We start from the raw sequence: 24,146 nt of genomic DNA, 5'->3' as shown, positions 1-24,146 counted from the left end.
TTCCAGGATATGTGCCATGTTCATCACTGTCGCATCTAGGCCCTTTGTGGTGCTCCAAGTGTGAAATCCTTTCCATTTTGCTGAATATGCCTTTCTTGTGGAAGGCCGGCGAGCTTCCAAGATGATATCCTTCACTCTCTTGGATAGCTTATCCTGAGGAGTCAAGGTATTTTCCAGGCTGTTAGTTGCAAGGTTTTCAGGTTGGAAGGCAGAGTTTTGTAATTGTGCTGTGTCAGGAGAAGTGGCCATTGAGGAAGAGGCCATGGTTTCGTGCATGACATGCTCTTTAACAGTAGGTACCAGTGCTGTCTTGGCCAGTCCGGAGCTATCAATCACCTTTGGCTGCTCTCTGTCCTGATCTTCAGTAAGACCTTGGTCATTAATGGAAGAGGTGGAAATGCATACACTGTTAGAGTTCTCCAGCTGAAAGATAGGGCGTCCACTTTCCATGCTTGTGGGTGGTATGTCCTTGAGCAGAATTTCTTCAGCTGATGATTGTGAGGGGAGGCAAAAAGATCTATGTCTGGCCTTCCCCATGATTGTGTTATCTGTAGGAAGATGTCTGGGTGCAGCATCCATTCGTGTGCATCCATGATATTTCTGCTTAAGCTGTCCGCCAGTATATTGCCTTTTCCTGGCACAAACTGGGATTGCAGCTCTATATTGAGTTTCAAGGAAAGTTCTCATAGATTCATTGCCAGTCTGCAAAGAGGGTAGGAATGGGTGCCTCCTTGCCTATGTGCCACATAACTGTGGTGTTGTCTGTCCTTATTAGCAGGTGGCCCTGATACAGAAAGAGTTTGAAGGCCTCGACTGCATGTATCACTGCCAGCATTTCCTTTTGGTTTATGTGCATGCGTAGCTCCTTTTGTGACCATAGTCCTTGACTACATCTGCCCTCCATGTGTGCTCCCCAACTGTGGTCTGAAGCGTCCGTTGTAATGGTTTGGCTGGCTATTGGTTTGCTGAAGGGCAGACCCCTGTTTGACTGGCTTGCTTGAGCCCACCACAGAAATTCCTTTTGGAGGCATGGAATGAGTGGGATCAAAGTTTCTAAGCTGTGACTGTGCTGAGTCCATAAACTCCTTGGGTACCATTGTAGTTTCCTCATTTGCAGCCTTGCTTGTGGAATCAGAAGAATGCAAGATGCCATGTAACCCAGGGCCTGCAGGATTTTCCTTGCAGTCAGCTGAGTTTGTCTTGTCAGATTCTTGAAGTAATCCAGTAGCTGTCTTTGTTTTTCTTCTGTGAGAAAAGCCATTTGGGTGGTTGTGTCTAGATCCGCACCCAGAAAAGTTATTCTTTGGGATGGAACAAGTCTTGATTTGTGAATGTTGACTGTATATCCCAAGGCCTGCAGTAGGCGGATGGCATAATTCAAGTCCTTTACCAAAGTTTGTTGGCTGTCCGCTTGTATAAGGCAGTCGTCCAGATATGGGTATATCTGAATCCCCTGAAGTCTGCAGTGTGCAAATACTGATGCCAGGCATTTCGTAAATACTCTGGGCGCAGTAGATAAGCCAAAGGGCAATGCTGAGAATTGATAATGCTCTGAACCTGCAAGAAATCTGAGGTGTCTTCTGCAACTTTGTCTGATAGGGACATGCAGGTATGCCTCCTTGAGGTCTAGAGTCACCAGCCAAGACCTCTTGCCCAGCATGGGAAGGAGTTGCTGTAGAGTCAGCATTTTGAATTTTGGCACAATGAGATAAGTATTCAGTGCGGACAAGTCGAGAACAGGCCTCCACTGATTTTCTTTTCTTGGAACAAGGAATAGTCTGGAGTAAAATCCTTGGCCTTGTTCTGAAAGAGGAGCCTTTTCTATACCTTTCATTTGCATTAAGCTGGAGATTTGTTTCAAAGCCTCTGCCCTTTGATTTGGTGGCAGGTCTGGCATGCCTTTTCTTTTTGGCAATGTGTGAAAATGGAACCTGTATCCTTTGTCTATTATTTGCAGTGTCCATTTGTCTCTTGTAATACTGTGCCAATATTCTGAGAATAAGGAAAGCTTTCCCCCCAAAGGTGCTTCTAACTGAGCCCTGGTTGGCGGAGTCAAAGCAAAGTCATTGAGTCTGTCCTTGTGCAGCAGTTGTAGGTCCTGCACTACCTCTCTGGTTGGGAGGCTGCCACTGACGTCACTCTGTAGGAGCATCTAGCTTGCCCTCTACCTCTGGCACGCCTGTTCTTGCCTCTCTGAAATCTTTCTGTGTCCGGAAAGGACCAATTCTTGGTAGGCCAATTTCTGATGAATCTTGGTGGTTGGACTTGTAGAAAATCTTTGACTGTTTGTACAGATTTTGCCTTTTCCTCAAATTTCTTTAAGACCTCCTGAGCAGTGGAGCCAAATAACTTTTGCTTTTCCAGTGGAGCATCCAGAAGCTTAGCTTTAATATGGTCTGGCAGAGATTGTTCCTTCAGCCAAGCATTCCTACGTATGACTGCACCTGTCATAGCTGACCTACATGAAGCTTCCAATGCAACATAACCACACTGTAAGAAATGGTTGCTAACCTGCTGGGAGTTATGTACCAGATCCTGAAGTGATTTGAGATCTAGGGGTTCAGGTGAAGACAGTTTCTTATGCAATTCATCTAACAAATACTCTTGGTACTGTATCATATGAAATTGACAATTTAATGCCCTCATCGAAAGAGTAGCACAAGTATACACTTTTTTACCCCATCTCTCTAAAGCCCTGGACTCCCTTTCAGAGGGGAGTGGATTCTTAGTAGTGGAAGCTGCAACCCCTTTAGGGCCCTGGGAAATAGTTTCTGGATCAGCAGAGTGGGCCTTGTAAAGAAAAAGATGCGAGTCCGGGACCCTGTAGTACCGATAGGGTTTTGCAGGGGCCGGAGGAAGAGTGTCAGGGGTTATGCTAGACTCAGAGTACACATCATCAATGACAGTCAAAACAGGAGGAATAGCCAAAGGTCTATGCTGAGGTAAATGCAGAAAAGTTCTTAATCTTTTCCTGGAATTCCTGGCCCTGCCATTTGAAATGCTCTCTCATAGTGTGAAGGGTCTCCCCGAAGGATAGTTCTTCAGGAGGGGATTGATTCCTCTGCATCAGAATCCTCGTAGGCTGAAAAAGCCTCCTCCTGGTAGTCCGAGAGAGCAGAGCCATCAGAGGCCTCCTCTGAGGAGTGGAGATCAGAGGGCTCAACCCTGTGCCTTTTGTCTAGAGGGGGTTGAGAGCCCCTGTCCGGTTGGGGTTGAGAGCCCCTAATTAAGGAGATAATGTCCTCTGCTAAAGTTAGAATCTGTGAACTGGTAGAGGGTCCATGAGGAATAACCCTGGGAGGCATAGCTTTTGTATGTTTAGCAGCTTTAGCCCTGGTGAAAAGCCTTTATGGACATGGATGCAGGAGGCCTAGCTGCACCACGTGCTGGTGTAGTTTTGTCTAAAGGAATGGTGTCGGAAGTTTCCAAGACACCAGTTTCTGAAGGAAATTCAATAACCGACTCAGCAGGGGCCTCCGGGGCCGAGGTTGTCGGTTGAGCGGTTTCGGGGGTCGGAAGTACCAAGGACTCTGTTTCAGCCGAGACTGAGACACTTGCGGTAGGCCTGGCCGTGGTTTCAGCCGAAACCGCGGCCTGCGTGTGTCGGTCCTTATCCTTCCGTTTCTTTGTTAAATGTGAAGTCGGAGTCTCCGACGGCATATTGTATGAAAAACTAGCCCCAAAAAATTCCTCTGCAAACTCCGCCCGACGTCTAAGAGTGCGTCGGTTGAAGGAAGCACAGGCTGAACAGGCCGAGACGTCGTGGTCTGGGCCTAGGCAGGGGAGGCAGTAAGAGTGGAAATCCTTATGAGGTATTTGTTTCCCACAAGTTAAGCAATTATTAACTTTATCTGACATCGGCTGAGGCAAGAAAGAGTCCCCAATGGGGTACTTACTTTTGAAGTCTTCGGTAGCTGAATTACAGGAGCTGGCCGACCGGCACTTGCGAACTGCTTCTGCTTCGGGCACCACGTGGCAAGAAAGACTGAGGAAGATGGCGACGGCTGACGCTTTTATACCCCAGGCACTCTGACGTCGGGGAGAGGGCGACATCAGCCGACACCGGACCCAGACTTTGGAATCCGGCTGACCGAAGGGCTGCCTGAGGCAGGACAACCCATATGTGATGACTGCAGATGCATCCTTGAAGGACATCTGTACTATGTTCTTCATGTTTCACTGTTGCAGTCATTACATTTGGGTAGAATCCCAAAGCTATGGTTGGGGGGGTGGAGCTAAACAGCATTAGAAGCGGCTATAAGGCCCAGCAGAACTGCAGTGGCCTGCTCTGGATTTAGAGTAAAGAGGCAAATGATAATGCTTTGTAAAGGTGTGAACAGAACTCCAAGTAGCAGCCTCTAGAATGTCTTTGGTTGGTACTCGCCTTAGAAAGGCTGCTGAAGTAGCTGCAGCTCTGGCGGAATGAGACCTAACGCCCTTGGGCACAGGTTTACCATGGTGCAAGTAGCAGAAACGGATGCAGTGGCTTATCCACTATGAAATTGTCTGCTATGAAATAGCCTTGCCCTCTGATCCTGCAGCACATGTCACTAGTAATTGCTCAGTTTTTCTTAGAGCTTTAGTCATGCTTAAGCAGAATCTTAGTTGTCTGTGTACGTCCAATGAATGCAGAATTCTCTCCCCCTTGTTCTGTGGATTTGGATAAAAGGTTGGCAGATGAATTGTTTGGTTAAGAGCCACACTGGAAACCACCTTAGGCATAAAAGTAGGATTTGGGTAAAATATAATAAAAGGCTCTATAGCCATGATGACCTGTAGCTATAGGTTCATACTAGGCTATCTGCCCTAGGGCATTTATAAGCCAAGCCAGAGTGTGTTTGGCTTTCACCACTCATTTTACATTAATTTTGCTATGCCCTTTTTTGAGATTAGTATACTGTGCCTCTGTCTAACAGTGACACAGAAGTGATACCCGGGGTAAACCTACGATCCCCCATCCACTCATCAAGATTCCTCTTGAAGAGAGTCAATGAGGGACTCTGCCTAACTTGGACTGGGATTTTATTCCAGAGTGAAGGGAGCCTCTGGGTTATGAATCTGTCCCTTCAGCATGTCCTATTTATTTCAGTGCTGAGGTTCAGGTCTCTTGAGCGCAAAGCTCGATGGGATTTGGATTTTCTGAGGTGCAGCATGTCCATTAATTCCGGGTTGGACATGGCTTTATATGTCAGGCACAGATCGCCTCTGAGCAGGCGGTATGCCACTGAGTAGAGCTGGAGTTTCTTTAACCGGGCAGCATATGGCATCTGTTTGAGCCCTTTGATCCTCTTGGTGAGGTACTTTTGGGGTCTTTCCAGTTGCTGCAGGTGTCTGGTAAGGTACATCCCAAAAGGGGCATTGTACTCAATTATGGGCCTGATGAGGGATGAGTAAAGAGGCACGATGACCTCCCCTGATCTAGATGTGAATCCCTTCAGGATTAGGTGGGCTATACAAAATGTTTTTCTAACCACTTTGGCCACGTAGTTGTCAAATGAGAGATTGCTATCAACTTGGGTCCCCAGGTCCCTAATTACTTCTTCCGTACTTAATGGATTACCACTTATGTGGTAATTTGTGGGCACTTTGTTTTTGCCAAAGGAGATGACTATACACTTTTTGGCGTTTAGCTTGAGGCCATGGCTCTGGCACCAGTTGTCTGTTTCTATGAGGCCCTTTTGGAGGATGCCTGTGTCGGCTGGAGAGTCGATTATGGCACCCAGTTTGCAGTCATCTGCAAACTTGGTCAGCCACAGTCCTTCCGTGTTGGCCTGTACCTCTGAGAAATATATACCGAACAAGAGAGGTCCCAGGACTGAGCCTTGTGGGACACCACTTGTAACTGGTTTTGAGTCTGACATGGCTCCAGCAATTCTAACCATGTGGGTTCTGTCCTTGAGCCAGTTTGCAACCCATTTAGTGAAATAGGGGTTTATATTTAAGCTGGTGAGCTTATCTATAATGCCCGAGTGGGGTATTGTATCAAAGGCTTTTGCGAGGTCCAGGTAGGCTGTGTGGACCACCTTCCCCTCGTCAATGGCCTTGGTGACTGTTTCAAAGAAATCGAACAGGTTTAAGAGGCAGGATCTGCCCTTAACAAAGCCAAACTGGATAGGATCCAGTGTCTGTGGGTCCCCAGTATCTTTATTTATAAGGTCCATGATGATCCTTTCCATAGCTTTGCAGACCAAGCTAGTCAGGCTTATGGGGCGATAGTTTCCAGGATCCGTTGAGGCACCACCTTTGTGGAGAGGGACCACCATTGCTGTACGCCACTCTTTGGGTACATATCCTGTAGTAAGGCTGAGATTGAACAGTAGTTTTATGTTTAGGTTTAGCTCCTCTTGGAGTTCATGTAGGACGCAGCCTGGGACACCGTCTGGTCCCATTGATGCTGTGTTTTTTGCTTTGGAGAGGGCGGTTCTTACCTGAGCATCTGAGATGTCAAGGGGGCAGCACTCTGCTGGGATAGATATTTGCCCTTTTGGTGGGGGGGGGGGGAGTTTGCGCTGAACCTGTCAGCTAGGATGTTGGCAATGTCTGTGGGTTCGGTGTATTTTTTGTCATTTTGGACTAATTCTGAGTATATTTGGGAATTCCCACCCAGGTTCCTAACATAACTAAAGAAAGCCTTGTGATTATCCTTAGTGTCCTGTGCAATTTTTCTCTCGAAGCAGGCCTTAGACGATTTTATGAGTGCCCGTAGTTTTTTGCTAATACTGATCAGAGATGCCTTCCCTTTTTGGGATTTTGCTCTATCATGTAGTAGCTTCCTCCTTCTATTGTATAGTTTGTTTATGGCTGGGGTCCACCAGACAGGACGTCTTGCCTTTGGAGGATTGGGTCTTGGTTTTATTTGGGATTGCATGATCCACACATTCCTGAAGGTGTTCATAGAATGCGTTTATAAAGGATTCTGCGGTCTGGGCCGTATTTTCCACAGATCCGGGGGCTTTGAAGGATTCCACCTCGGTTTGGAGGAGTGTGAAATTTGCTTTAGAGAAGTTTTTCACTGTGGTTTTCTGGGCAGGGGGTGGGGTCGGGATGTGAATATCCAGTGAGATTAGTTTATGGTCTGATCTTACCAGTGAGGGATACACTTCTGGTCTGGAGCATACAATCCCCATGTTGGTGATGATCAGGTCCAGTATGTTTTCCCCACTTCTGGGAGTGTTAACAAGTTGCTCCATAGCATTTGAGTTTATAAATTCTAGGAACCCTTGGGCAAGGGTGTTGGAGCTAGAGTAATGCTCCCAGTCTATGTTTGGGTAGTTGAAGTCGCCCAATATAATGGTGTTTGGAGAGACCTTCATATTTTCCAGTGTTCTCAGGAAGGCCGACTGGAGTTCCTGGGTTTGGGAGGGTGGTCTGTAGCAGGCTATAAACTGGAAGGCAGTTTTACCCACTGTTAGTTGCACATGGATAGTCTCTGATGCTTCGTGCTTTGCCACCAACCTGGAGGTGTGGGTATCTTTGACGAATATTGATGCTCCCCCTCCTTTTGTGGTTCGGTCCAAGTTTTGGGGCCGAAAAACATGGTATGAGGTATAACCTGGTAGTGCTGGGGTGCTCTCTGGAGCCTTGAACTTACTGCAGAGATATCGATGTTCTCCATGCTAAGGAGAGTTTCGAGTGCATGCATCTTGAGGTTTAGACTTCTGGTGTTGAGTAGCATTACTCTTAGTTTCTTATCCCTTGTGATACCTATGGAGGTGGGTTTGTCTTTTTAGCCTTGCCTAAAAAAGGATCTATGGGGGTAGCAAGAGCCTTTGCCAATATCCGAAAGCCCAGCGGTGATAGCTGCAAGCCGTCCCTAGCGAAGCACCGTGGCTCGTCGAGCATGTCATCCCAGGCTGAAAGGCATTGGATCCCCTTTGAATGACACCGATACTTAAGCCAATTGTTGAAACTGATCATCTTGTCTTCATATTGTGGCATCATTCTTGGTGAAGGTAAGATGCTACTCAAGGTCAGGGTCATACTGGCCTGGGCTACATGCTCAGAGAGCTCCTCTATGTCTCTTTTGATGTAGTCCAGGGATGTACATCTCAGGTCATTCACACCAGCATGGACAATGACAGAGTCATATTTGTACTTGCCTTGGAGTGACCTGAGTGCTTGTGTTATGTGGCAGATCCTAGCGCCCGACAGGCAGCTCACCGTGACCTTCTCCTTGTTCAGCCTGGTGAGCGGGACATCACTGTGCCTGACAATAGAGTCACCTATTACAAGTGTATCAGGTGTGTTGTTTAGCCCTAAGGGCTGTGACTGTTCGGCACACTGGCTTTGTGAGCTGTGTGTTGCATGTGTTTTGTTTTGGGGTAGCGGTTGCTTAGGTGTCTGCTTTGGAGGTCTCTGCTGCTTCGGCAGATTTTTATTTAGAGCCTCCGAGTATGTTTATGTGTTTGGTTTGCTGTCGTGGTAGGTCTATGTGAGACTGGAATTGTAGTGAGTGTGGTTTCCTTTTCCTCCTGACTGGTTACGCCAGTACTAAGTTGAGAGAGCTTAGCCTCCAGTTTGGCTATATGGTTGCATCTCTCACGTGTGTTGGAATATTTTGGGAAGAGGAGAGGGTTGTCTGTGTACATGAGGCAGTTGTAACATTGCCTCAAGATTCCCAAATTCACCAGCTGTACCGGAGAGGAGATTGACAACTGACCTTTGAACATGCTAGAATAGTATTGGGAATTCCTTTATAATTGAAAAAAAAAGGGCCAATGGGGAACAAGGTACTCAAGGGGAGTTTGTAAGGGTGTAGTTATTTTAATTTTTTAGTGCTGACCTATATAATTGCTTTAGTGAGCAAGTGCCAGGTAACTTAAAGGCAATGTGCTACAGGTAACTTAAATGCAAAAATGACAAACAGTAACTTTCGTTCAAGTGAAACAAGGAAATAAGTGCAGTAAGCAATGCAGATATCACTAGGGATCCACAGAAGCACTGAAAAGCCGCGTTTTAGGTGGAATTAGCGTTTCAGGGAAATAAGCATACAAATAAAGCTAGATTCAGCAGGCCTGGATCTAGTCTATGCTACAGCAAACAAGGTGTACCAATTTCAGTAAGAAGCAGTTCAAATATGCAGGCACTATAAGCCTTTAACCAGAAATTCCCATCTCAGAGGGGCAGAGTTCAGCCTCTCCTCCCACAAGAGTGCAGACCACGAACCCTCTTAATGTAAAATAACTGGCCTGAAGCCCAAGTGCTTAAACCAGAATTAATACACTTTTAGAATAACAGACACGGAGCTCTCAATCAGCAGTTCCCAACTTAGAAGCAAGTAAGTTACCTGTCCTGCCACTACAGTGCAGACCACAAACCTTCTTAATGTAAAACAACTGGTCTGAAGCCCAAGTGCTTAAACTAAAAGGCTTAGAATGAGTTACACCAAGCAGTAATAAATACAACTGAGTACTTTTAAGATGACGCAAAAGCAAAACAAAGTAGGAAGAAACACAAATACAGTAAAAGCAGACAACAAAAATAAAAAAAAAAAAATCGAGTGAGCAAATGAGATGGGCCCAGGAGGAGTATCCAAGTGCAAATTTACAAGAGGGGCGGGCAGTTTCAAAGCCACCAAGATTAACACCAAGACAAAAACAGGGAGGGAGGGTGGGTGGGGACCTACTGAAAAAACAGTCAACTTCCAGCTAGATATTGCTCAATGCAACACAAACAAATTACTTTAAATCGTGTATTATTTGACAAAAGTGCAGGTAAAAATCTACTTAACTCTACTCATGTAGGTCTCAGTTGGCCAAAGCTCACAGTTTAAACAGAAAACAATTCACTGCACCACTTGTATAAGACAGAAACTGAATAACAATGAGGTAAACTAAGCTTTTCCAACACATAACTGAGGTCCCACGCAGGCAATGGTGATCTTCTAGGAGGCCTTGTTTGACTCCTCTAAGATACTGCTTTAGTAAAGGATGAGAAAAGATTGGTGGCTCTGTATTGTAATGAGCCGAAATAGCAGAGGCATGGATTTTAATTTATGAGAAAGATAGGCCTTTGTCAAGCATCTCAGTTAAGTATTGCAATATCTGAGGAATATTTGGTTCTGTGTATCAGTTCCTTGTGCTTGATTCCAAGCACAGAATCTCTTCCATTTGTCAGCATAAGATTTTCTAGTACTAGACCTTCTGGCTTCCAAAATGACATCCATCACAGCTTTAAAGAGAGGTGGTGTTTGTATGACTACATGATCAGCCATGCTGCCAGTTTCAGAGCGTGTAGTTGATTGTGCAGGATCTGATTTTTTTGCTGGGACAGTAGTTGTGGTCTTTGAGGCAAGGTCCAAGCTGGGTATTGAGACAAGTTCCTTAGGATTGGCTACCAGTATTGGCGGGGACAGTTCGGGGCAATTAGTATCATCTTTGGTTTCTCTTGTCTGACTTTTAACAGGAACTTGGGGAGAATAGGCAGAGGAGGAAAGGCGTAAACTGATAGGCTTTTCCAACTGAAGGATAGGGTGTCCACTTTCCATGCTTGTCTGTGATAAGTCCTTGTGCAGAATCTTTGCAATTGATCATTTTGAGGAGAGACAAATAGAAATATGTCTGGGCTCCCCCATTTCTCTGTTATCATGCTGAAGATTTGTGGATTTAGTTTCCACTAGCGAGGGTCCATAAAGGTTTCTGCTTAAATCGTCTGCCAGAGAGTTTTGTTTTCCTGGCAGGAATTGAGCTTGAAGATGTGTTTGGTAGATCAAAGCTGTGTTCCACAGTGCCATGGCTAATCTACAGAGGGGGTATGAGTGTGTGCCCCCTTGCTTGTTTATATACCACATGACTGTGGTGTTGTCCATCTTTATCAGTAGTTGTCCTGGATGAAGATAATCCTTGAAGGCTGTTAGGGCATTTTGAAAAGCTAGCATCTCTTTCTGGTTGATATGCAGATGCATTTGTTTTGGTGACCATATGCCTTGAATGCATCTTCCTGCCATGTGGGCCCCCCAGGCATAATCTGATGAGTCTGTTGTCATGGTTTGGCTGGCAGGGGGTAGAGTGAATGGCTGTCCCATGTTTTGGTGACAGGCCTTTGCCCACCATAGAAACTCCTGTTGCAGGCAGGGAATGAGAGGAAAGTACAGTTGTGTACCTACCATAAATGTAGATGTTCAAGTGTATTCACTGTTGCAGTCATTACTCTTGGGATATCCTGCTGGCGGGCTACCTGCAGTCGTCCTGAATTCCAAAGTCCTTGTCCGGCGTCAGTTGCTGTTGCCTCTTCCCGGACGCCAGTGCGCCAGGGGTATAAAAGATGCAGCAGACGCCATTTTCTTCAGTTTTTCTTGCCCCAGATGTCAGGTGCCCCCAAAAGGGTAGGCTAAATATATTATGCCAACACACATACATGCAGTAAAGAAACATTTCCTTAATCTACAAGCAAATACACCACACAGGTTGTATAGAATAGGGAAGTGCAGATAAACCCCAGAAAAAGAAAGGGGGACAGTGGGAGGGTAACCTGGACTGCAACAGTGAATACACTCGAACATCTACATTTATGGTAGGTACACAACTGTACTATGTTCATCGTGTTTCACTGTTGCAGTCATTGCTCTTGGGATGAATCCCAAAGCAGAGGATGGGAGGCTGGACTAAATAGGATTAGGAGAGGCAATGAGGCCCTGCAGAACTGCAGTGGCAAAGCCTGCTCTGGATTTAGAGTTAAGAGGTAAGTGGTAGTGCTTAGTAAAAGTGTGCACTGAACTCCAAATTGCAGCCTCTAAGATGTCTTTGGTTGGTACTCCTCTGAGGAAGGCTGCTGAAGTGGCTGCTGCTCTGGTAGAATGAGGCCTAATGCCCTTAGGCACTGATTTGCCATGCTGAGAATAGCAGAAACGGATGCAATGGCCTATCCATTTAGAAATAGTCTGTTTTGAGATAGCCTTTCCTTGTGATCCTGCAGCATATGACACTAAAAGTTGCTCAGTCTTTCTGAAAGCTTTAGTTCTGTCCAAGTAGAAGCGTAGCTGCCTATGTATGTCCAAAGAATGCAGAATTTTCTCACCCTTGTTCTGTGGGTTTGGATAAAAGGTAGGCAAGTGAATGGTTTGGTTGAGGGCCACAATGGACACCACCTTAGGCATAAATGTTGGGTTTGTCCTCAGAGAAACCCTGTCTGGATAAAAATGATAAAAGGTTCCACAGTCATAAGTGCTTGTAACTCCGAGACTCGTCCTACAGATGTTATTGCTAAAAGCAGAGCTGTTTTCCAGGATAACAAAATTTATATCAGCTGTTGAGGTTGGCTCAAAAGGAGGCAGTGTGAGCTTTTCCATGACATAACTGAGGTCCCATGCAGGAATTGGTGCTCTCCTTGGAGGCCTGATGTTTTTGGCCCCTCTGAGGTACTGCCTTATTAAAGGATGAGAAAAGATAGGTGGTTCTGTAATGTAATGGGCTGAAATGGCAGAGGCATGAATCTTAATTGATGAAAAGGAAAGGCCTTTGTCCAGCATCTCAGTTAGGTATTGTAAAATCTGAGGGATATTTGGTAAATGCGTGTCAATGCCTTGTTCTTGGGTCCAAGCACAGAATCTCTTCCATTTTTCTGCATAAGATTTTCTGGTACTGGGCCTCCTGGCCTCCAAGATGACATCCATAACAGCTTTTGAAAGAGGAGTGTTCTGAATGGCTACATTATCTGCCATGCTGCCAGATTTAAGGTCCTGAGTTGGCTGTGCAGGATCTGATTGTTTTGTTGGGTCAGCAAGTGAGAAGTTTGAGGCAATATCCATGCTGGGCCTTGAAACAAGCTCTTCAGCATTGGGTACCAGTGCTGGTGTGGCCAGTCTGGTGCAATCAGTATCATTTTTGGCTTCTCTTGTCTGACCTTTAGGAGTACCCTGGGAAGGAGAGGCAGTGGAGGAAAGGTATATACTGTTAGATTTTTCCAGCTGAAGGATAGGGCGTCCACTCTCCATACTTGTCTGTGATAAATCCTTGTGCAAAATCTCTGTAATTGGCAGTTGTGAGGGGAGGCAAATAGATCTATGTCTGGGCATCTCCATTTCCTTGTTATCATGCTGAAGACTTGTGGAATCAGTTTCCACTCGTGGGGATCCATGAGGTTTCTGCTTAGTTTGTCTGCCAGAGTATTTGTTTTTCCTGGCAGGAATTGTGCTTGCAAGTGAACTTGATAAGTCAATGCTGTGTCCCATAAGGTCACAGTTTGTCTGCAGAGGGTGTGCCTCCCTGCTTGTTTATGTACTACATGATCGTAGTAATGTCCGTCTTTATCAGAAGCTGTCCTGGTTGAAGTAGATCCTTGAAAGCTGTCAGGGCATTCTGAACAGCTAGCATCTCTTTTTGATTGATAAGAAGATGCATCTGGCTTGCAGGCCATGTGCCCTGAATACATTTTCCTGCCATATGGGCACCCCAGGCATAATCTGATGCATACATTGTCAGTGTCTGTCTGGCTGTGGGTAAAGTGAATGGCAGACCCTTGTTGAGGTGACAGGCCTGTGCCCACCATCAAAACTCCTGTTGCAGGCAGGGAATGAGGGTAATTACTGTCTCCACGCTGTGGCACTGCTGAGTCCAAACACTTTTTAGATACCATTATAGTTTCCTCATATGCAGTCTGGCATATGGAAAGTACAGATTTGTACCTACTATAAATGTAGATGTCCGATAGGTATGCATCTGCAGTCATCACATATGGGTTGTCCTGCCTCGGGCAGCCCTTCGGTCAGCCGGATTCCAAAGTCTGGGTCCGGCGTTGGCTGATGTCGCCCCTTCCCCGATGTCAGAGCGCCTGGGGTATAAAAACGTCAGCCGACGCCATCTTCCTCAGTGTTTCTTGCCCCAGATGCCAGGTGCCCTCAAAGGAAGGCTAAATTTGGAGAAATGCAATAAATTCCAAACATGCACAGAAATATATAAGAATGAATATATATATATATATATATATATATATATATATATATATATATATATAAAACAAATACACCATAATAGATAATCCCAGCTAGCTATGAGAGGGAAAAGTACCCAATAAATACCAAAGAGGGGAAGGAGGGAGGGTTAACCTGACTGCAGATGCATACCTATCGGACATTTACATTTATGGTAGGTACAAAACTGTACTATGTCCTTCAAGGATGCATCTGCAGTCATCACATATGGGTAGAATACCATAGCCAATCTGGGGGTGGAGGATCTATGTAAAGGATGGTGTAGCCAAAATGCCCTGCAGGACTGCGGTAGCAAAGCCTGCTCTGGATCTGGAATATAAAGGTAAATTGTAATGCTTGGAAAATGTATGCACGGAGCTCCATGTAGCAGCTTCTAAAATGTCCTTGGTAGCCACCCCTCTTAAGAAGGCTGTGGAGGTGGCTGTGGCTCTGGTGGAATGAGGTCTAATGTTAGCTGGCACAGTTTTTCCATGAAATGAATAACAAAAACGAATGCAATTCCCTATCCATTTTGAAATTGTCTGTTTGGAAATTGCTTTTCCTTGTGCACCAGCAGCATATGCTACCAACAGCTGGTCAGTTTTTCTGTAGCTTTTAGTTCTGTCCAAGTAGTAGCGCAACTGTCTGTGTATGTCCAGGGTGTGCAGAAGTTTCTCCCCTTTGTTTTGTGGATTTGGAAAGAAGGTAGGCAGGTGAATAGCTTGGTTTAATGAGACCCTGGATACCACCTTTGGCATAAATGAAGGACTGGTTCTCAATGAGACTCTGTCCTGATGAAAAATAAGAAATGGCTGTACTACCATGAGGGCCTGTAACTCAGATACTCTTCTTGCTGAGGTTATGGCCAGAAGGAAGGCAGTCTTCCAAGACAGGAACTGTAGTTCTGCAGATGCTGCTGGTTCAAAGGGAGGCAGAGTTAGTTTTTCCAACACAAAGTTAAGGTCCCAAGTAGGCACTGGAGGTTTCCTTGGAGGACTGATGTTTTTAATTCCTCTTAGAAACTGTCTTAGGAGAGGATGAGAAAAGACAGGTGGATCAGTATTGTACTCTGCTGAAATTGCTGAAGCATGAATTTTAATGGAAGAGTAAGACAGGCCATTGTGGAGCATTTCTGCCAAGTATTCCAGGATATGTGCCATGTTCATCACTGTCGCATCTAGGCCCTTTGTGGTGCTCCAAGTGTGAAATCTTTTCCATTTTGCTGAATATGCTTTTCTTGTGGAAGGCCGGCGAGCTTCCATGATGATATCCTTCACTCTCTTGGATAGCTTATCCTGAGGAGGAGTTAAGGTATTTTCCAGGCTGTTAGTTGCAAGGTTTTCAGGTTGGAATGCAAAGTTTTGTAATTGTGCTGTGTCAGGAGAAGTGGCCATTGAGGAAGAGGCCATGGTTTCGTGCATGACATGCTCTTTAACAGTGGGTACCAGTGCTGTCTTGGCCAGTCCAGAGCTATCAGAATCACTTTGGGCTGCTCTGTCCTGATCTTCAGTAAGACCTTGGTCATTAATGGAAGAGGTGGAAATGCATACACTGTTAGAGTTCTCCAGCTGAAGGATAGGGCGTCCACTTTCCATGCTTGTGGGTGGTATGTCCTTGAGCAGAATTTCTTCAGCTGATGATTGTGGGGTGAGGCAAAAAGATCTGTCTGGCCTTCCCCATGATTGTGTTATCTGTAGGAAGATGTCTGGGTGCAGCATCCATTTGTGTGCATCCATGATATTTCTGCTTAAGCTATCCGCCATTATATTGTCTTTTCCTGGCACAAACTGGGATTGCAGGTCTATATTGAGTTTCAAGGAAAGTTCCCATAGATTCATTGCCAGTCTGCAAAGAGGGTAGGAATGGGTGCCTCCTTGCTTGTTTATGTACCACATAACTGTGGTGTTGTCTGTCCTTATTAGCAGGTGGCCTTGATGCAGAAAGAGTTTGAAGGCCTCGATTGCATGTATCACTGCCATCATTTCCTTTTGGTTTATGTGCATGCGTAGCTCCTTTTGTGACCATAGTCCTTGAATACATCTGCCCTCCATGTGTGCTCCCCAACCGTGGTCTGAAGCGTCCGTTGTAATGGTTTGGCTGGCTATTAGCTTGCTGAAGGGCAGACCCCTGTTTGACTGGCTTGCTTGAGACCACCACAGAAATTCCTTTTGGAGGCATGGAATGAGTGGGATCAAAGTTTCTAAGCTGTGACTGTGCTGAGTCCATAAACTCCTCAGGTACCATTGTAGTTTCCTCATATGCAGCCTTGCTTGTGGAATCAGAAGAATGCAAAACGCCATGTAACTCAGGGCCTGCAGGATTTTCCTTGCAGTCAGCTGAGTTTGTCTTGTCAGATTCTTGAAGTAATCCGGTAATAGTCTTTGTTTTTCTTCTGTGAGAAAAGCCATTTGGGTGGTTGTGTCTAGATCCGCACCCAGAAAAGTTATTCTTTGGGATGGAACAAGTCTTGATTTGTGAATGTTGACTGTATATCCCAAGGCCTGCAGTAGGTGGATGGCATAATTCAAGTCCTTTACCAAAGTTTGTTGGCTGTCCGCTTGTATAAGGCAGTCGTCCAGATATGGGTATATTTGAATCCCCTGAAGTCTGCAGTGTGCAATTACTGATGCAAGGCATTTCGTGAATACTCTGGGCGCAGTAGATAAGCCAAAGGGCAATGCTGAGAATTGATAATGCTCTGAACCTGCAAGAAATCTGAGGTGTCTTCTGCAACTTTGTCTGATAGGGACATGCAGGTACGCCTCCTTGAGGTCTAGAGTCACCAGCCAAGACCCCTTGCCCAGCATGGGAAGGAGTTGCTGTAGAGTCAGCATTTTGAATTTTGGCACAATGAGGTAAGTATTCAGTGCGGACAAGTCGAGAATAGGCCTCCATTGATTTTCTTTTCTTGGAACAAGGAATAGTCTGGAATAAAATCCTTGGCCTTGTTCTGAAAGAGGAACCTTTTCTATAGCTTTCATTTGCATTAAGTTGGAGATTTGTTTCAAAGCCTCTGCCCTTTGATTTGGTGGCAGGTCTGGCATGCCTTTTCTTTTTGGCAATGTGTGAAAATGGAACCTGTATCCTTTGTCTATTATTTGCAGTGTCCATTTGTCTCTTGTAATACTGTGCCAATTTTCTGAGAATAAAAGCTTTCGCCCAAAGGTGCTTCTAATTGAGCCCTGGTTGGCGGAGTCAAAGCAAAGTCATTGAGTCTGTCCTTGTGCAGCAGTTGTAGGTCCTGCACTACCTCTCTGGTTGGGAGGCTGCCATTGACGTCCTCTGTAGGAGCCTCTAGCTTGCCCTCTACCTCTGGCACGCCTGTTCTTGCCTCTCTGAAATCTTTCTGTGTCGGAAAGGACCAATTCTTGGTAGGCCAATTTCTGCTGAATCTTGGTGGTTGGACTTGTAGAAAATCTTTGACTGTTTGTACAGATTTTGCCTTTTCCTCAAATTTCTTTAAGACCTCCTGAGCAGTGGAGCCAAATAACTTTTGCTTTTCCAGTGGAGCATCCAGAAGCTTAGCTTTAACATGGTCTGGCAGAGATTGTTCCTTCAGCCAAGCATGCCTACGTATGACTGCACCTGTCATAGGTGACCTACATGAAGCTTCCAATGCATCATAACCACACTGTAAGAAATGGTTGCTAACCTGCTGGGAGTTATGTACCAGATCCTGAAGTGATTTGCGATCTAGGGGTTCAGGTGAAGACAGTTTCTTATGCAATTCATCTAACAAATACTCTTGGTACTGTATCATATGAAATTGACAATTTAATGCCCTCATAGAAAGAGTAGCAGAAGTATACACTTTTTTACCCCATCTCTCTAAAGCCCTGGACTCCCTTTCAGAGGGGAGTGGATTTTTAGAAGTGGCAGCTGCAACCCCTTTAGGGCCCTGGGAAATAGTTTCTAGATCAGCAGAGTGGGCCTTGTAAAGAAAAAGATGCGAGTCCGGGACCCTGTAGTACCTATCTGGTTTGAAAGGGGCCGGAGGAAGAGTGTCAGGGGTTATGCTAGACATCATCAATGACATTCAAAACAGGAGGAATAGCCAAAGGTCTATGCTGAGGTAAATGCAGAAAAGTTCTTAATCTTTTCCTGGAATCAGAGAATTCCTGGCCCTGCCATTTGAAATGCTCTCAAACAGTGTGAAGGGTCTCCCCGAAGGATAGTTCTTCAGGAGGGGAGGCCGAGGGGATTGATTCCTCTGCATCAGAATCCTCGTAGGCCGAAAAAGCCTCCTCCTGGTAGTCCGAGAGAGCAGAGCCATCAGAGGCCTCCTCTGAGGAGTGGGGATCAGAGGGCTCAACCCTGGGCCTTTTGTCTAGAGGAGGTTGAGAGCCCCTGTCCGGATGGGGTTGAGAGCCCCTAATTAAGGAAATAAGGTCCTCTGCTAAAGTTAGAATCTGTGAACTTGTAGAGGGTCCCTGAGGAATAACCCTGGGAGGCATAGCTTTAGTATGTTTAGCAGCTTTAGCCCTGGTGAATGCCTTTATGGACATGGATGCAGGAGGCCTAGCTGCACCACGTGCTGGTGTAGTTTTGTCTAGAGGAATGGTGTCGGAAGTTTCCAAGACACCAGTTTCTTAAGGAAATTCAATAACCGACTCAGCAGGGGCCTCCGGGGCCGAGGTTGTCGGTTGAGCGGTTTCGGGGGTCGGAAGTACCAAGGACTCGGTTTCAGCTGAGACCGAGATACTTGCGGTATGCCTAGCCGTGGTTTCAGCCGAAACCGCGGCCCGCATGTGTCGGTCCTTGGCCTTCCGTTTCTTTGTTAAATGTGAAGTCGGAGTCTCCGACGGCATACTGTATGAAAAACTAGCCCCAAAAAATTCCTCTGCAAACTCCGCCCGATGTCTAAGAGTGCGTCGGTTGAAGGAAGCACAGGCTGAACAGGCCGAGACGTCGTGGTCTGGGACTAGGCAGGGGAGGCAGTAAGAGTGGAAATCCTTATGAGGTATTTGTTTCCCACAAGTTAAGCAATTATTAACTATATCTGACATCGGCTGAGGAAAGAAAGAGTCCCCAACGGGGTACTTAGCTTTTGAAGTCTTCGGTAGCTGAATTACAGGAGCTGGTCGACCGGCACTTGCAAACTGCTTCTGCTTCGGGCACCAAGCGGCAAGAAAGACTGAGGAAGATGGCGTCGGCTGACGCTTTTATACCCCAGGCGCTCTGACATCGGGGAAGGGGCGACATCAGCCAACGCCGGACCCAGATTTTGGAATCCGGCCGACCGAAGGGCTGCCTGAGGCAGGACAACCCATATGTGATGACTGCAGATGCATCCTTGAAGGACATTTAGTAGAATGCAGGATGCCATGAAGCCCAAGGCCTGCAGGATTTTCCTTGCAGATAACTGGGTCTTTGTTGCCAACTTTTTGAAGTAAGAAGTCAGTTGCCTTTGTTTGTCTGGCATGAGATAAGCCATCTGGGCAGTTGCATTTAAGCTTGCACCCAGGAATATTAATCTCTTGAGAGGGTACTAGTTTTGATTTATTTTCGTTTACTGTGTACCCTAGGCAAATCAGTAATCTTTTTACAAACGCCAGATGCTATAGAGGAATGTCTTTGTTCTCTGCTTGAATAAGGCAGTCGTCCAAGAAGGGATATATTTGTATTCCTCTGTCTGCAAAATGCAGTTACTGGTGCCAGGCATTTTGTGAAGACCCTGGGCGCAGTAGATAAGCCAAAGGGCAGTGCAGAGAATTGGTAGTGTATTGAGCCAGCTATGAATGTGAGGTATCTTCTGCAAGACTGTCTGATTGGGACATGCAGGTATGCCTCTTTTAGGTCCAAAGTTACGAGCCAAGCCTTCTTGCCCAGCATGGGCAGTAGCTGCTGTAAAGTCAACATCTTGAATTTTGGAACCTCCAGAAATGTGTTTAGTATAGACAGGCCCAGTATTGGTCTCCAGGTTTTGTCCTTTCCGGGCACTAAGAAAAGTCTGGAGTAAAATCCTTGCCCCTGCTCTTGTTGTGGTACTTGTTGAATGGCCCTCATGTCCATGAGGGCTGTAATTTGCTTTTGCACCACTGCCCATTGACTGTGTGGCAGGTCTGGCATACCTTTTGCCCTTGGTAGGTTGTGAAAGTGGAACCTGTAGCCTTGGGACACTATGTTCAAGACCCATTTGTACTGGGTAATCATTTGCCAATTTGGTGAAAAAAGTGCTAGTTTTCCCCCTAATGGGCTGCCAAAAGGAAAGTGCTTGGATCTGGCAGAGAAAAGTCATTGGGACTGTTTCCTGTAAGGTTGTACTTTGTCTTCTCCACTTTTGGAGGTAGGAGCACCCCATTATTTAGGCCTGTATGAGCCTTGGGGCTGAGATCTGCCTCTGGGACGTCTGTATCTGCCTCTTTGTGGCCTGTCTGACACTGGAAAGGACCAATTTTTTGAAGGCCAGTTCCTACTAAATCTGGGTGGCTGTACCTGTAAGAAATCCTTAACTGTCTGCATGGATTTTGCTTTATCCTCCATTTTCTTCAATACTTCTTCTGCTTTAGCACCAAACAAAGTATCATGCTGTAACGGAGCATCTAATAATTTTGCTTTAACATGATCAGGCAGATTCTGTTCCTTTAACCAAGCATGCCTTCTAATAACAGAACCTGTAACAGCGGCCCTGCAAGAAGCCTCCAGTGAATCATAACCACATTGCAAAGTATGCTTTCCCACTTGTTCAGCTGCATGCAATAAATCCTGCATTTCCATGTTTTCTGAACATTCAGAATTTGTCAACATTTTCTGTTTAAGTAGTGACATTAAATATTGCTGATATTTAAGCATATGAAACTGACAATTTAAAGTCCTTATAGCCAAGGTAGCAGAAGTGTAAACGTTTTTCCCCCATCTGTCCAGTGGCCTAGAATCCCTATAAGAGGGGACGGGGATTCTGCAGTGGAAGCTTTGACCCCTTTGGGACCCTGAGATATAGTTTCTGGGTCAGCAGCGGGGTTTTTATACAGGAATTTATGAGAATCTGGGACCCTGCACTATCCGTCTGGCTTAGCAGGTGCAGGGGGTAAAGAATCAGGGGACAGGCCAGACTCTGAAAATACATCATCTACAATGTCTAGAAAGTACAGTTTTGTACCTACCATAAATGTAGATGTCCGATAGGCATGCATCTGCAGTCCTTACAAATGGGTTGTCCTGTCGTCAGGCAGCCCTTCAGTCGGCCGGATTCCAAAGTCTGGGTCTGGCCTCGGCTGGTGTCGCACTTCACCCGACGTCATAGCTGCAGTTCTTCGGGTATAAAGGCATCAGCCGACGCCATTTTCCTCAGTGTTTCTTGCCCCAGATGCCAGGTGCCCTCTAGGAAGGCTAAATTTGGATAAATGCAAATGGTTCCAAATAGTAGAGAGCAAACAAAAAATAAGCATGTATGTACATATATACAAACAAATACACCATAATAGATTCCCCAGCTAGCTACAAGATGGGCAAATACCCTAGGAGTACCACAGAGGGAAGGAGGGTGGGTAATCCTGACTGCAGATGCATGCCTATCGGACATCTACATTTATGGTAGGTACAAAACTGTACTATGTCCTTCAAGGATGCATCTGCAGTCCTTACAAATGGGTAGAATACCATAGCCAAACTGGGGAGGAGGAGAAATAAGATTATGGTGTAGTTAAGATCCCTTGCAAAACAGCAGTGGCAAAACCTGCTCGGGATCTGGAGTATAAAGGTAAATTATAATGCTTGGCAAATGTATGCATGGAGCTCCAAGTAGCAGCCTCTAAAATGTCTTTGGTAGCCACTCCTGTAAAAAGCTGTGGTAGTGGCTGTAGCCCTTGTAGAATGAGGCCTGATGTTTTCTGGAGTTTTCTTCCCATGGTAGGAGTAACAAAATCTAATGCAATTTCCTATCCACTTAGAGATTGTCTGTTTTGAAATTGCTTTTCCTTCCATTCCTGTTGCATATGCTACCAGTAGCTGGTCAGTTTTTCTATTACTCTTGGTCCTGTCCAGGTAGTAACGTAATTGTCTATGTACATCCAAGGTACGCAACAGTCTTTCTCCCCTGTTCTGTGGGTTGGGGAAGAATGTAGGTAGGTGGATAGCTTGATTTAAAGATACCCTGGAGACCACCTTTGGCATAAAAGTAGGATTAGTTCTCATGGACACTATCTTGATGGAAGATCAGGAAGGGCTGTACTGCCATTAATGCCTGTAGCTCAGATACCCTTCTTGCTGAAGTGATTGCAAGCAGGAAAGCAGATTTCCATGATAAGTACTGTAATTCTGCTGTTGCTGCTGGCTCGAAAGGAGGGAGTGTCAACTTTTCTAGCACAAAGTTCAAGTCCCATGCTGGCAATGGTGGCTTCCTAGGTGGCTTTACATTTTTAATCCCTCTCAGAAACTGCCTGAGCAGAGGATGTGAGAAGACTGGAGGATCCAAGTTGTATTCTGCTGAAATAGCTGATGCATGAATCTTAATGGAAGAATAGGACAGGCCGTTGTGGAAGAGCTCTGCCAAGTATTCCAGGATGTTAGCTATGTTTACCAGTGACACATTCTCTCATTTGCAGTACTCCAAATGAGATATCTTTTCCATTTTGCTAATAATTTTTTCTTGTTGAGGGTCTGCGAGCCTCCAAGATAATGTCTTTAACCCTTTGAGATAAATCTGGGTTATTTGGTCTTATGCAATGTTCCAGGCAGCCAGCTGCAGTGTTTTCAGGTTTGGATGCAGGGTTTTGAAGTTGTTCTGTGTTAACAGCAAGGGAACTAGGGGCAGAGGCCATATTTGTTCCCGAGACATACTCCTCAGTAATGGGTACCAATGTTGCCTTGGCCAGTCTGGAGCTATCAGGATGATCCTTGGACGGTCTTCTTTGATCTTCAATAGCACCTTGTGCATCAAGGGAAGAGGTGGGAATGCATATGCTGTCAGGTTTTTCCAACTGAAAGATAGGGAGTCCACTTTCCAAGCAAGCGGGTGGTACGTCCTTGTGCAGAATTTTTTCAGTTGGTGATTGTGTGGGGATGCAAATAAGTCTATTTCTGGTAGTCCCCATTTCCCTGTAATGGTTTTGAAGATGTCCGGATGCAGCATCCATGGTAGATCTGCTTAGGATGTCTGCTAGTATATTTTCTTTTCCTGGCACAAAAATTGCTTGTAGCTGAATGTTGAAGCTCAGTGCCACATTCCAGAGGTCCATTGCCATCCGGCATAGAGGGTATGAATGTGTGCCTCCCTGTTTGTTGATGTACCACAAAACTGTGGTGTTGTCTGTCCTTATCAGCAGTTGACCCTGTCGAAGAAATGGTCTGAATGCCTGAATTGCCAGTTTTACTGCCAGCATTTCCTTTTGATTTATGTGTAGGTGTAGCTGGTCTTGAGTCCATAAGCCTTGTATGCACTTGTCCAGCATGTGTGCCCCCCAACCGAGGTCTGAGGCGTCTGTTGTGATGGTCTGGCTTGGTTGAGTGCTGTGGAAGGGCAGTCCCTTGTTTGATTGACAGGCCTGAGCCCACCATTGGAATTCTTGTTTCAGGCATGGAATTATTGGAATTTGGGTTTCTAGGCTGTGCTTGTGCTGAGACCATAAATTCCTTAGATACCACTGTAACTTTCTCATATGTAGTCTGGCATGTGGAATCAATATTATGCAGGATGCCATGTAACCGAGAGCTTGCAGGACTTTTCTTGCTGTTAGCTGGTTCTGCTTTGTTAATGTCATGAAGTAGAAAGGGAGTTGCTCCTGTTTTTCTACTGTCAGGAATGCCATTTGTTTTGATGTGTCCAGATCTGCACCCAAGAAGGTTATCCTTTGGGATGGTATCAGCCTTGACTTTTTTATATTGACTGTGTATCCCAGGGCTTGTAGTAGATGAATGACCATTTCCAAATCTTTTGTTAATTTGTTTTTGTTGTCCGCTTGTAACAGGCAGTCGTCCAGGTAAGGGTAAATTTGAATTCCCTGAAGCCTGCAATGAGCAATTACTGATGCCAGGCCTTTCGTGAATACTCTGGCAGTAGATAAGCCAAAGGGCAATGCTGAGAATTGATAATGCTCTGATCCTGCAAGAAATCTGAGGTATCTTCTGCAATTTGGTCGTATGGGGACGTGCAGGTATGCCTCGTTGAGATCTAGAGTTACCAGCCAAGACTCCTTGCCCAGCATGGGAAGAAGCTGCTGCAGGGTCAGCATTTTGAATTTTGGAACAATGAGGTATGTGTTTAAAGCGGACAGGTCGAGAATAGGTCTCCATTGGTTTTCTT

General features: G+C 45.6%; 1 protein-coding gene across 5 annotated transcripts in view; it reads right to left on the bottom strand.

Moving 5' to 3' along the window:
• Positions 1–24,146, bottom strand: part of ZBTB44 (zinc finger and BTB domain containing 44) — a 1,060,028-nt gene that overhangs the window by 671,288 nt on the left and 364,594 nt on the right. The gene's annotated exons all lie outside the window — the stretch shown is intronic.

The sequence above is a fragment of the Protopterus annectens genome, chromosome 8.part0, assembly GCF_019279795.1.
Source record: "Protopterus annectens isolate FY-2018-M chromosome 8.part0, PAN1.0, whole genome shotgun sequence".
Lineage (NCBI taxonomy): Eukaryota > Metazoa > Chordata > Ceratodontiformes > Protopteridae > Protopterus > Protopterus annectens.
This window is presented reverse-complemented; position numbering and strand designations above follow the sequence as displayed.